Below are 11,181 nucleotides of genomic sequence, written 5' to 3'. Positions count from 1 at the left end.
AGGGTAGACTACTCACCTGACTACAGTAAAAGACTAAAGCAAGTTGTTGATTGGCTGAAGCCTGGCAGAGAAGGGTGGCCATCGATTGGCTGAGGCCTGGCAGAGAAGGATGGCATCCCATTACTCTGTTCTCTCTAATTGCTCCCCAGTCTGTAGGCACCAGGTGCCAGGTACTTAATGAGGCCCTGATGTATGGCTACTGTACACACACACACTCTCTCACACACACACCACCATACACCTGATGTATGGCAACTGTTCGTCTACCCTCGCCCACTATACACCGTGACGCCTTGGGGACTATTAGTCCATGAAATAGCTGCCATTGTAAAACGTCATAGAGATGGATTGTTGTTTTAGGTTTTTGTGTGAAAAGGGCGATATACCATTCTTTGTTCCTTTGAGATGTTGAGGAGGCATGTCCATAAGGGATGGACAGAGGTGGGGTAAGTGGTGGATTTTAGAGTATGATAGTTGATATCTGTGCACCTGTCCTCTTCGTTTGTTGGGGGGGGGGGGGGGTGATGTGGGAAGGGGTTAATTAGGTGCCACAGATGGGAGTGTGTAGGGTGTGGGCGGAGTCCCTTGTAGGTGGTGTGGCCAGGGTGGGGTTGAGGAGAGGGGGTGTGGAGAGGGGTACGGGCACCTGGGCTCTCTATCAGTGTCTGACTGATTAATTAAGATGTCAGCCAAGATAATCCCGTCTTCACAGCACCGCTACTCTGCTGAGGACACACACAGTCAGTCTTACCAACACTGCATTCAGATGACACAGTACACACCTCATCACCCGCCTGCACGCACTTCTCTTCCTTTGTCTTGTTCCTCCCTTTACTTCTCTCCCTCTACCACTGTCTCTCCATCTCTCTTACTAACTTTCTGTTTCACACCCAAATTCTCCCCTCGTACCTCTTGTTTTCACAACCCACTTAACGATTCTCTACCATCTCTCCCTTTTTCTCTCACCCTCTTGTTGTATCCTCCTCCCCCCCTTTCATTACTCCCCCTTCTCTCTCCTTTCTCGACTCCCCTTCTCAGATCAGGATGCTGGAGCCTAGCTTTGATCTGTCTGACAGCTCTCTCTATCAGTGCATGGCTCTACACTGGAGGGACTGACTGAGTGCAGCAGCCTTGGACCAATGGACCTCCACTGCACCACTAACAGAAAAGGAGCTCCAGGACATCCTACAGACACACACACCAGTGGCATGTGTTCATGGATGCCCAAAGATTGACCTCTCAAAAAAATAAACACATGAATATATCTTTTGTCTCTCTGTGTTTCATAATTTTCCTTGAATTCGCAAGAGACTTAATATATTTCACCTTGAGAAAGCATCCGAGTGAGCGAGACAGCACCCCTCTGTCTCTGTGTTCAGGCCATCTATCTGATGCTGTCTGGTTAAAAATAATATGATATTGTTGCCGCCCATAGCATAAAATGCAAGTGAAGCCAGAGAGCATTTGGTCTCCCTTGATAAAAAAATTATAAAATAATAGCCAATCAGCATTGAACTATACTGAGTGAGCTCAACTGTGAAAGGTCCTGGCGCACCAAATAAAAGTGTCAAGGGAAGCCAGTTTGGATTTGGCTTCACTCCAATCACATCGAGAACAATACCTCATTGACTGAAACAACTTGAATTGTTGCATCTCGTTGTGTTGTTGTCCTCCGGTGGCTAGCTAGTAAAAATTGTCCCAGAAAGGAAAACGCAGCACACTGCTGCTCATGCTCCCAGATGATATTTATTTCTAACAACATTTCGACCCTTAGGTCTTCATCAGGCATCCATATCCCAGGTGGGGGTGGAAGGTCCTATATATAGGAGCAGTACTCAGTGACATCACTTCCTGAAACAGGAGGTAAAAAATGTATAACGTAGGTTCACAATATTAACATTCAATGTATCAAAATATATGATCATACACAAGGAATGTGATCAATATTTACAGTAATATACATACAATATTCAATTAGGATAAAATAATTCAATAATCATTTGGATATTTTGAAACTATAAAAATGGTTTCAAGTCGAACTCCTCGTTAAGGCCAAGAGGAGACAGTGTGTTGAGCCTGTGGATCCAGAAAGATACCTTTTGAAGAAGTTTCCTCTCCCTTTACTAAATTAGCCATGGATGGAGATATGGATTTGGACATGGGGTTTTACTTATTTCCTCCATACTGGTCAATGATTATAACGGCGATTCTGATCCAACCATAAATGTATACATTGTGTCCCAGGCCTGAGAGAATAGAAGTTCAATATGTAGCTAGATGTAGAAGGCTAATGTTAACTAGCTAACCTTTCCCATGAAATGAAGTTAGGCCAGCGAGCAAGCATTTTAGCCAGGTAGCCTAGGGGAAAAAAAGTGTGTACTGAATGACAGAGTTTCAGCAACATGCAAGAGAGGAGGATGGCATTGCCGTTTCTCTACAAGTAGGGTGAATCAACATGTTTTTTCTTCTTGCATGCACGAACACAGACACACACACAGACACAGACACAGAAACAGACACACAGACAGAGACAGACAGACACACAGAAATCAGAACCATGGACATCATCAGAACAATGGCCACATATTTAGCTTACGTCGATTAAACTAAATAGTTTTTGGTATTGTTTAGTTGTCACTGTATTAGACTAAGCATAAGTCATGTGATAATGTTGAAATGGTGCTGGAATAGTGGAGGTAGCTCCTGTTTTCTTTGCGACTCAAGCTAACTCCCTGTGGTTCTAAATTAATAGTTGTTTAATGGTCCGAAAATGGCGTAAACATTAACTTGCTTGATCATGCTGTAGGTAATGTAACTGTTTGTTACATGCAATATGCTTTGTGGAATTCACCGGACAGAGGTTGCTCTCCGGTTTTGTGATGAAACAAAGATGTGGTAAAATTTATTCTGTCACTGTATTTTCTTACTGTCAGGCTTTAGGACTATAAATCACAATCGCAAGGTATATGAACTAAACAACACAATTATCTCAACACATAAGTTGTTATATGTTTTTTGGGTCCCTCACTTGGCTTCCCCCAGTGATATTACCCACCCACCGCTACTGACTAAATGGTGCCGGAGAGTACGGCTACCGTTTTATGGGCTCCTAACCAACTCTGCTATTTTGTGTGTTTTTTTGCATTGTTTGTAACTTATTTTGTACATAATGTTGCTGCTACCGTGACCAAAAAGAGCTTCTGGATATCAGAACAATAGTTACTCACTTCAAACTGGAAGAAGATTTTTTCTTTAATGAGTCCAACGCAAAGGATATACTGTTTCTCCGAGACCAGGCCCAAATCCCTGAAATTCGTATGAAGAAAAGACGGAGGTACAGAGGGCGGAGATTGGGGTGCCTTGTGAGAATTCGTCGGCGAGTGGGTAACCCGCCTCTACCATCCATTATATTGGCCAAAGTGCAATCACTGGAGAATAAACTGGATGAGCTCCGTTCAGACTATCCTACTAATGGGACATTAAAAACTGCAATATCTTATGTTTCACCGAGTTGTGGCTGAACGACCACACGGATAATATACAGTTGGTTGAGTTTTCCGTGCATCAGCAGGACAGAACAGCTACTTTCGGTAAGATGAAGGGTGGTGGTGTGTGTCTATTTGTCAATAACAGCTGGTGCGCAATGTCTAATATTAAGGAAGTCTTGAGAACCTCATGATAAGCTGTAGACCACACTATCTACCAAGAGGGTTTTCATCTATATTTTTCGTAGCCGTCTATTTACTACCACAAACCGATGCTGGCACTAAGACTGCACTCAACGAGCTGTATAAGGACATAAGTAACAATGAAAATGCTAATCCAGAAGCGGTACTCCTTGTGACCGTAGAATTTAATGCAGGAAAAGTTCAATCTGTTTTACCTCATTTCTACCAGCATCTCACATGTGCAACCAGAGGGTAAAAAACTCTAGACCACCTTTACTCCACACAGAGAGAAGCATACAAAGCTCTCCCTCACCCTCCATTTGCAAACCTGACCGTATTTCAAATCCAGTGACTTGTTCAATCAATACAGAAGTGGTCAGATGACGCGGATGCTACACTACATGACTGTTTTGCTAGCACAGACTGGAATATGTTCCGGGATTCAACCAATGGCATTGAGGAGTAATCCACCTCAGTCACCGGCTTCATCAATAAGTGCATCGACGACGTCGTCCCCCACAGTGACCGAACGTACATATCCAAACCAGAAGTCATGGATTACAGGCAACATCCGCACCAAGCTAAAGGCTAGATCTGCCACTTTCAAGGAGCGGGACACTAATCCATCCGGACGCTTATAAGAAATGCTGCTATGCCCTCCAACGAACCATCAAACAGGCAAATCGTCAATACAGGACTAAGATTGAATCCTACTACACTGGCTCTGACGCTCGTCGAATGTGACAAGGCTTGCAAACTATTACGGACTACAAAGGGAAACCCAGCCGCGAGCTCTCCAGTGATGCGAGCCTACCAGATGGGCTAAATGCCTTTATGCTCGCTTCGAGGCAAGCAACACTGAAGCATGCATGAGAGCACCTGCTGCTCCGTAGCCGATGTGAGCTAGACCTTTAAACAGGTCAACATTAACAGACGGATTACCAGGACGTGTACTCGGATCATGCGCGGACCAACTGGTAAGTGTCTTCACTGACATTTTCAACCTCTCCCTGACCGAGTCTGTAATGCCTACATGTTTCAAGCAGACCACCATAGTCCCTGTGCTTAAGAAAGTGAAGGTAACCTGCCTAAATGTCTACAGCCCTGTAGCACTCAAGTCGGTAGCCATAAAGGGTTTTGAAAGGCTCACATCAACACCATCATCCCGGAAACCCTAGACCCACTCCAATTCGCATACCGCCCCAACAGATCCACAGACGACGCAATCTCAAGAGCTGTGTGTTGCTAACTCCAACAGTCTATGGTTGTGAAGAAGCAGAAACAGCCTTGAAATGCAGTTGTGTGTACTGTATGTGTGACACACACAAAAAGTATGGTCACAGTTTGATTATTAAGAATTGTTGTATTATTTGTGAGCCATGACTTCTGCTACGTTTATTTCATTATTGGAGTCATCCAGACTTATGCATTAATATGCACTGGATATTGGCCATTAACTTATTATGGCTGGGGGCAGTATTGAGTAGCTTGGATGAATAAGGTGCCCAGAGGTGCACAGAGTAAACTGCCTGCTACTCAGTCCCAGTTGCTAATATATGCATATTATTAGTAACAGTCTGAAGTTTCTAAAACTGTTTGAATGATGTCTGTGACTATAACAGAACTCAAATGGCAGGCAAAAACCTGAGAAAAAATCCAACCAGGAAGTGGGAAATCTGAGGTTGGTGGTTTTTCAACTCATTCCCTATTGAAGATACAGTGGGATATTGGTCATGTTGCACTTCCTAAGGCGTCCACTAGATGTCAACAGTCTTTAGAACCTTGTTTGATGCTTCTACTGTGAAGGGGGGCCGAATGAGAGGGGAATGAGTCAGAGGTCTGCCAGAATGCCTTGAGCTCGTGACGCTCGTTCACGTGAGAGCGAGCTCTGTTCCATTGCTTTTCTACAGACAAAGGAATTCTCCGGTTGGAACATTATTGAAGATTTATGTTAAAAACATCCTAAAGATTGGTTCTATACTTCGTTTGACAAGTTTCTACGGACTGTAACGGAACTTTTTGACTTTCGTCTGCTCCTAGTGAACGCGCTTCGTGAGTTTGGATTTGCTTACCAAACGCGCTAACAAAAGGAGCTATTTGGACATAAATTATGGACATTATCGAACAAAACAAACATTTATTGTGGAACTGGGATTCCTGGGAGTGCATTCTGATGAAGATCATCAAAGGTAAGTGAATATTTATAATGTTATTTCTCACTTCTGTTGACACAATATGGCGGATATCTTTTTGGCTTGTTTGGGCTCTGAGCGCCGTACTCAGATTATTGCATGGTTTGCTTTTTCCGTAAAGCTTTTTTGAAATCTGACACAGCGGTTGCATTAAGGAGAAGTGTATCTAATGTTCCATGTATAACCCTTGTATTTTCATCAACATTTATGATGACTATGTCTGTAAATTGATGTGGCTCTCTGCAAAATCACCGGATGTTTTTGGAACTACTGAACATAACGCGCCAATGTATACTGAGTTTTTTAAAATATAAATATGAACTTTATCGAACAAAACATACATGTATTGTGTAACATGAAGTCCTATGAGTGTCATCTGATGAAGATCATCATAGGTTAGTGATTCATTTTATCTCTGTTTCTGATTTTTGTGACTCCTCTCTTTGGCTGGAAAAATGGCTGTGTTTTTCTGTGACTTGGCTCTGACCTAACATAATCGTTTGTGGTGCTTTCGCCGTAAAGCCTATTTGAAATTGGACACTGTGGTGGGATTAACAAGAAGTGTATCTTTAAAATGTGGTGAAATACTTGTATGTACTTTCACTGGCTGTTGTCATATCGATCCCGTTAACGGGATCTCAGCCATAAGAAGTTTTAAACTGGTGATCATGACCAACTGTACGGGGGTTAAAACATTTGTAGTATAGGGGCATTAATCCACTCAAACTAAAACAAAATAAAATTATTTAACAACAACTAACACCCACTCCTTCAGCTATTCAAACTTCCATAACTCCCTCCCCAGGCTCTGGGGCCTGAGAGGGTATCACTGTTCTTGAATCACCTCATGCAACTCCTTCGCGGAGGAATCTTTTAGTTCAAGGAACCGCTCTGCCGCATCCACAATAATGCCCATCGTCCTGGACTTTCCCTCTACATTAGCCCTGCCGATGATCACCACTGCCATAGAAACCACAAAGTCCACTTTCTTTACATGCATCATATCTGGATCCTGCTGGTGGGAGACCAACTCTGCAGCCTGCAGCGATGGCCTATCATGGCGCCTTCAGGAGGACCAGTTGTTCCCTCAACCCTGTTTAACGCCATTCTTCCTGACTTCCACCGCCATCCGATTCATGTTCCACATTCGTCTCCACCATCCATCCATTATCGGAGTCTGTGCTCTCATCTTCTCCTGTTGTTCAGTGTCCCCCCCCCCCCCCCCCCCCATTATCACTATTATACATGACTACTATTATACTACAGGTTCCTGAGACAAATGTTCACGCTGAGCAGCAGGCTCAGTTGACAGCTTCTGCCTAACTTCAATTGTAGCTTTCTTTGTCTAACCATTATCAACAGCAGTCCATCCAATAATCTCCTCACTCTTCCTCCCTACGTTGCTAGCGTCATCGGCTTCAGAATCGTAACCTACTTCCTTCTTTCTCCTCATCGACCCCAAGCCGTCTTCAAGAGCATGCTCCCCTTATATCCTTATTCTGTTGAGATTTTCCTGAAACCAGCCAACTTTCAACTGTCTCATAATTTCTCCTGTTTTACAGTTTTGTAATATATAACTATAAAAAAAATGTACCATGCAATAGTAAGATAACATGTTTTGCTAACTATTTCATAGGTTGTGTGATGTTTAAGGTGCATGTTTTTGTTGTTTTTGTCTAAGCTAGAAAAAACTAAGTCTCCCCATTATTAGTAATGAAGCCATGCTAGGTGGAAAGGATTTAACATGGAGGTGAGCCTAACAAAATTGCGTTGCAGACATTTAGAAGTTATAAAAGTATGCGAACGCTAGTTAGCCCTGGAATGCTTAGCTGTTCATTTATTTTCCTGTTAGCTGTATACTGCTAGTAGGGGTCATTGTAAATTGGAATGTACAGTACCTTCCACTAATATTGGCACCCTTGGTAAATATGAGCAAAACGAGCTGTGAATTTAAAAAATCTATTATTTTTTTTATCCTCATGGTCTTTCATTCAAAATATTCAGAAAATCTAACCTTTAATTAAAGTAAAATAATTGAAAGAAAAAAAATATTATAAAAAAATTATTTTTCTCATATGTGTGCCACAATTTTTGGCACCCCTTAATTGAATGCTTTGTGCAACCTCCCTATGCCAAGATCTCCTATAATACGTAATGAGGTTGGAGAACACATGGCAAGGAATCTGAGACCATTCCTCCATACAGAATCTCTCCAGATTCTTCAGATTCCAAGGTCCACGCTTGTGGAATCTCCTCTTCAGCTCATCCCACAGGTTTTCTATGGGGTTTAGTTCAGGGGACTAGGATGGCCATGGCAAAAACTTGAATCTGTGGTCAGTGAACACTTTTTGTGTTGATTTTGAGGTGTGCTTTGGATCATTGTCCTGCTGGAAGATCCAACCACAGCCAAGTTTAAGCTTCCAAGCAGAGGCAGTCAGGTTTTGATGTAATATCTGCTGGTCCATGATACCATGTATTCTAACAAGGTGTCCAAGGCCTTTGGAAGAAAAACAGCCACACAACATCAAAGATCCACCATCATACTTCACAGTGGGGATGAGGTACTTTTCTGCATGGCTATCTTTCTGTCTATGCCAAACCCACCTCTGGTGTTTGTTTCCAAAAAGCTCTATTTTGGTCTCATCTGACCATAGAACCCGGTCTCGTTGAAAGTTCCAGTAATGTTTGGCAAACTGTAGGCGCTTCAGTTTGTTGTTTGACGACAGCAAAGTTTTTTTTATGACAACCCTACCAAACAACTTGTGGTTGTGTAGGTGGCGTCTGATCGTAGTTTTGGAGACTTTCTGACCCCAAGACGCAACTAACGTCTGCAATTCTCCAGCTGTGATCCTTGGATATGTTTGGGCCCCTCGAACCATCCTCCTCACTGTGCATGGGGTCAATATATTTAACTTTTATTTAACTAGGCAAGTCAGTTAAGAACAAATTCTTATTTACAATGACGGCCTACCCTGGCCAAACCTTAACAACGCTGTGCCAATTATGCGCCACCCTATGGGACTCCCAAAAACAGCCGGTTGTGATACAGCTTGGAATTGAACCAGGGTCTGTAGCCTGTAGCATCTAGCACTGAGATGCAGTGCCTTAGACCGCTGCGCCACTCAGGAGCAAATAAAGACACACACCCTTTTCCAGGCCAATTGTTAACATCTCTAGTTGCTTTAAACTTCTTCATTATTGCCCTGATAGTGGAAGTGGGCATTTTCATCCATTGAGCTATTTTCTTATAGCCATTTCCTGATTTGTGCAGCTCAACAACCTTTTGTCGCACATCATTACTGTATTCTCGGGTCTTTCCCATAGTGATGGATGACTATGGGAACTTGGCCTGTGTGTCACCTCATACTTATACCCCAGTGAAACAGGAAGTCATGGCTTACCACTTACGTGTTCCTAATCACTCAGGTGAATTTAAATACGAAATGGGAATATAATTCAGTTAGATTTTACTCATAAGAATTTCTAGGGGTGCCAATAATTGTGGCACACGTTTCGGATATTTTTATTTATTTCACATGTATTTTTTTCAATAATTTTACTTCAATTAAAGGTTAGATTTTTGTGAATATTTTGAATGAAAGACCAAGAGGATAAACAGCAAAGACATTTTTTTTCACAGCCCGTTTTGCTCATATTTAACAAGGGTCCAATATTAGTGGGGTGCACTGTATAGCATTGAGTAACATGTTTACACTTCTACAGTGGGTAATCTTTTGAGATGTCTTGGACATATACAATTTGTTGATTTTACATAACTTACAAATAGTACAAAAGGTACGCTAATAGCCTTTTTTTGTACAGATACAAATGAATTGAATAGAAATAGAAATATGTACTGTTAAAAGACTGAACATAGGATATGTGAATGTATATTTTTTAATGTAGCTATTTCTCTATTGATAATGAGAACTGTGAATTTATATTTTCTACAAAGCAATTGTAATGAAGCAGATAATTGACCCTCAACACTTTTGGAAAGAAAATATGTTTATTAAATTCTACTGATGTCACGGCCGTCGTCGGAAGGAGACCAAGGTGCAGCGTGGTCAGCGTACATGTTCTTTTATTATAGTAAATGTCGCCAACAAAACAAGAAAACACAGAAACGACCGTGAAGCTTAACAGGGCATTAGTGCCACTAACAAAGATAACTACCCACAAACACCAAAGGAAAAAAGGCTGCCTAAGTATGATTCCCAATCAGAGACAACGATAGACAGCTGTCCCTGATTGAGAACCATACCCAGCCAAAACATAGAAATAAAGAACATAGAATGCCCACCCAAATCACACCCTGGTTTGGTCAGGGTGTGATTTGGGTGGGCATTCTATGTTCTTTATTTCTATGTTTTGTATTTCTATGTTTTGGCTGGGTATGTGACAAATGAGATAACTTTTCCTGAAACAAGGCAACTTTCTCTTGTCTCATAATTTCTCCTTTTACAGGAAACATATCTGTTTTCCTGGTCTCAATCCTGGGACCTGTAACGTGTGTATGTGTGTGTGTGTGTGTGTGTGTGACACTACAGGGCCGGCGTTATGTACGGGCCTTAGGTAGCCTGGCTAGCCCTACCGTACCTCCGTACCTCTCCTGTGGGCCCTCCTACCGTACCTCCGTACCTCCTTGCCCAGGGAGGTGATGCAATTGCTTTCCTGCAAGAAATCCTTCCCAGAGGGATTCCGTTACTTGGTACTACTCCGATTCAAATGGAAAGGGCCCACAGGATCTACAACCAAAATGCAGAGAAGTACAACCCCCAGACCATGGTCTTCAAGGTTCTCAGATACCAAGACCGCAACATTATTCTACAAGGAGCGCGGGAAGCAAGAAAGAATGCGCCCATCCAAGATGCCAGGAGAACCATATGTTTTTATGACGACTACAGCGCCTTCACAAATGAGCGAAGGAAAGCATTTGCAGATGTCCAGAGGGAGTTGTACACGCAAGGCATACCCTCTTTTCTGATCTATCCCATTACCCTGCGACTTACTTTCAACAGTGAACAGCTCTCCTTCACCTGGCAAAAGAGGCAGAGGAATTTCGGGGGAAGTTTCCCTGGGGAAAGGTCTACAAGCCCCCCCCCCTTCACAAAGAAAGTGCTTTCCTTTACGGGTGCCGAGGAAGGGCCCAGACAGCAGGATGATAAGGAGGCGGAGAATGAAATGGGAAACTGGGCGCTAAAGATGCAGCTAACAGGCTAGCTAACGTTTAGTTGACTACTCAACTCTTGTATATCTTTATTTTGGACAGGAACTTCACCTAGTACCGGGACCGAAAACAGAGGACGCTTTCCTTCACT

This window comes from Salvelinus alpinus, chromosome 6 (assembly GCF_045679555.1).
Source record: "Salvelinus alpinus chromosome 6, SLU_Salpinus.1, whole genome shotgun sequence".
Classification (NCBI taxonomy): domain Eukaryota; kingdom Metazoa; phylum Chordata; class Actinopteri; order Salmoniformes; family Salmonidae; genus Salvelinus; species Salvelinus alpinus.
This window is presented reverse-complemented; position numbering follows the sequence as displayed.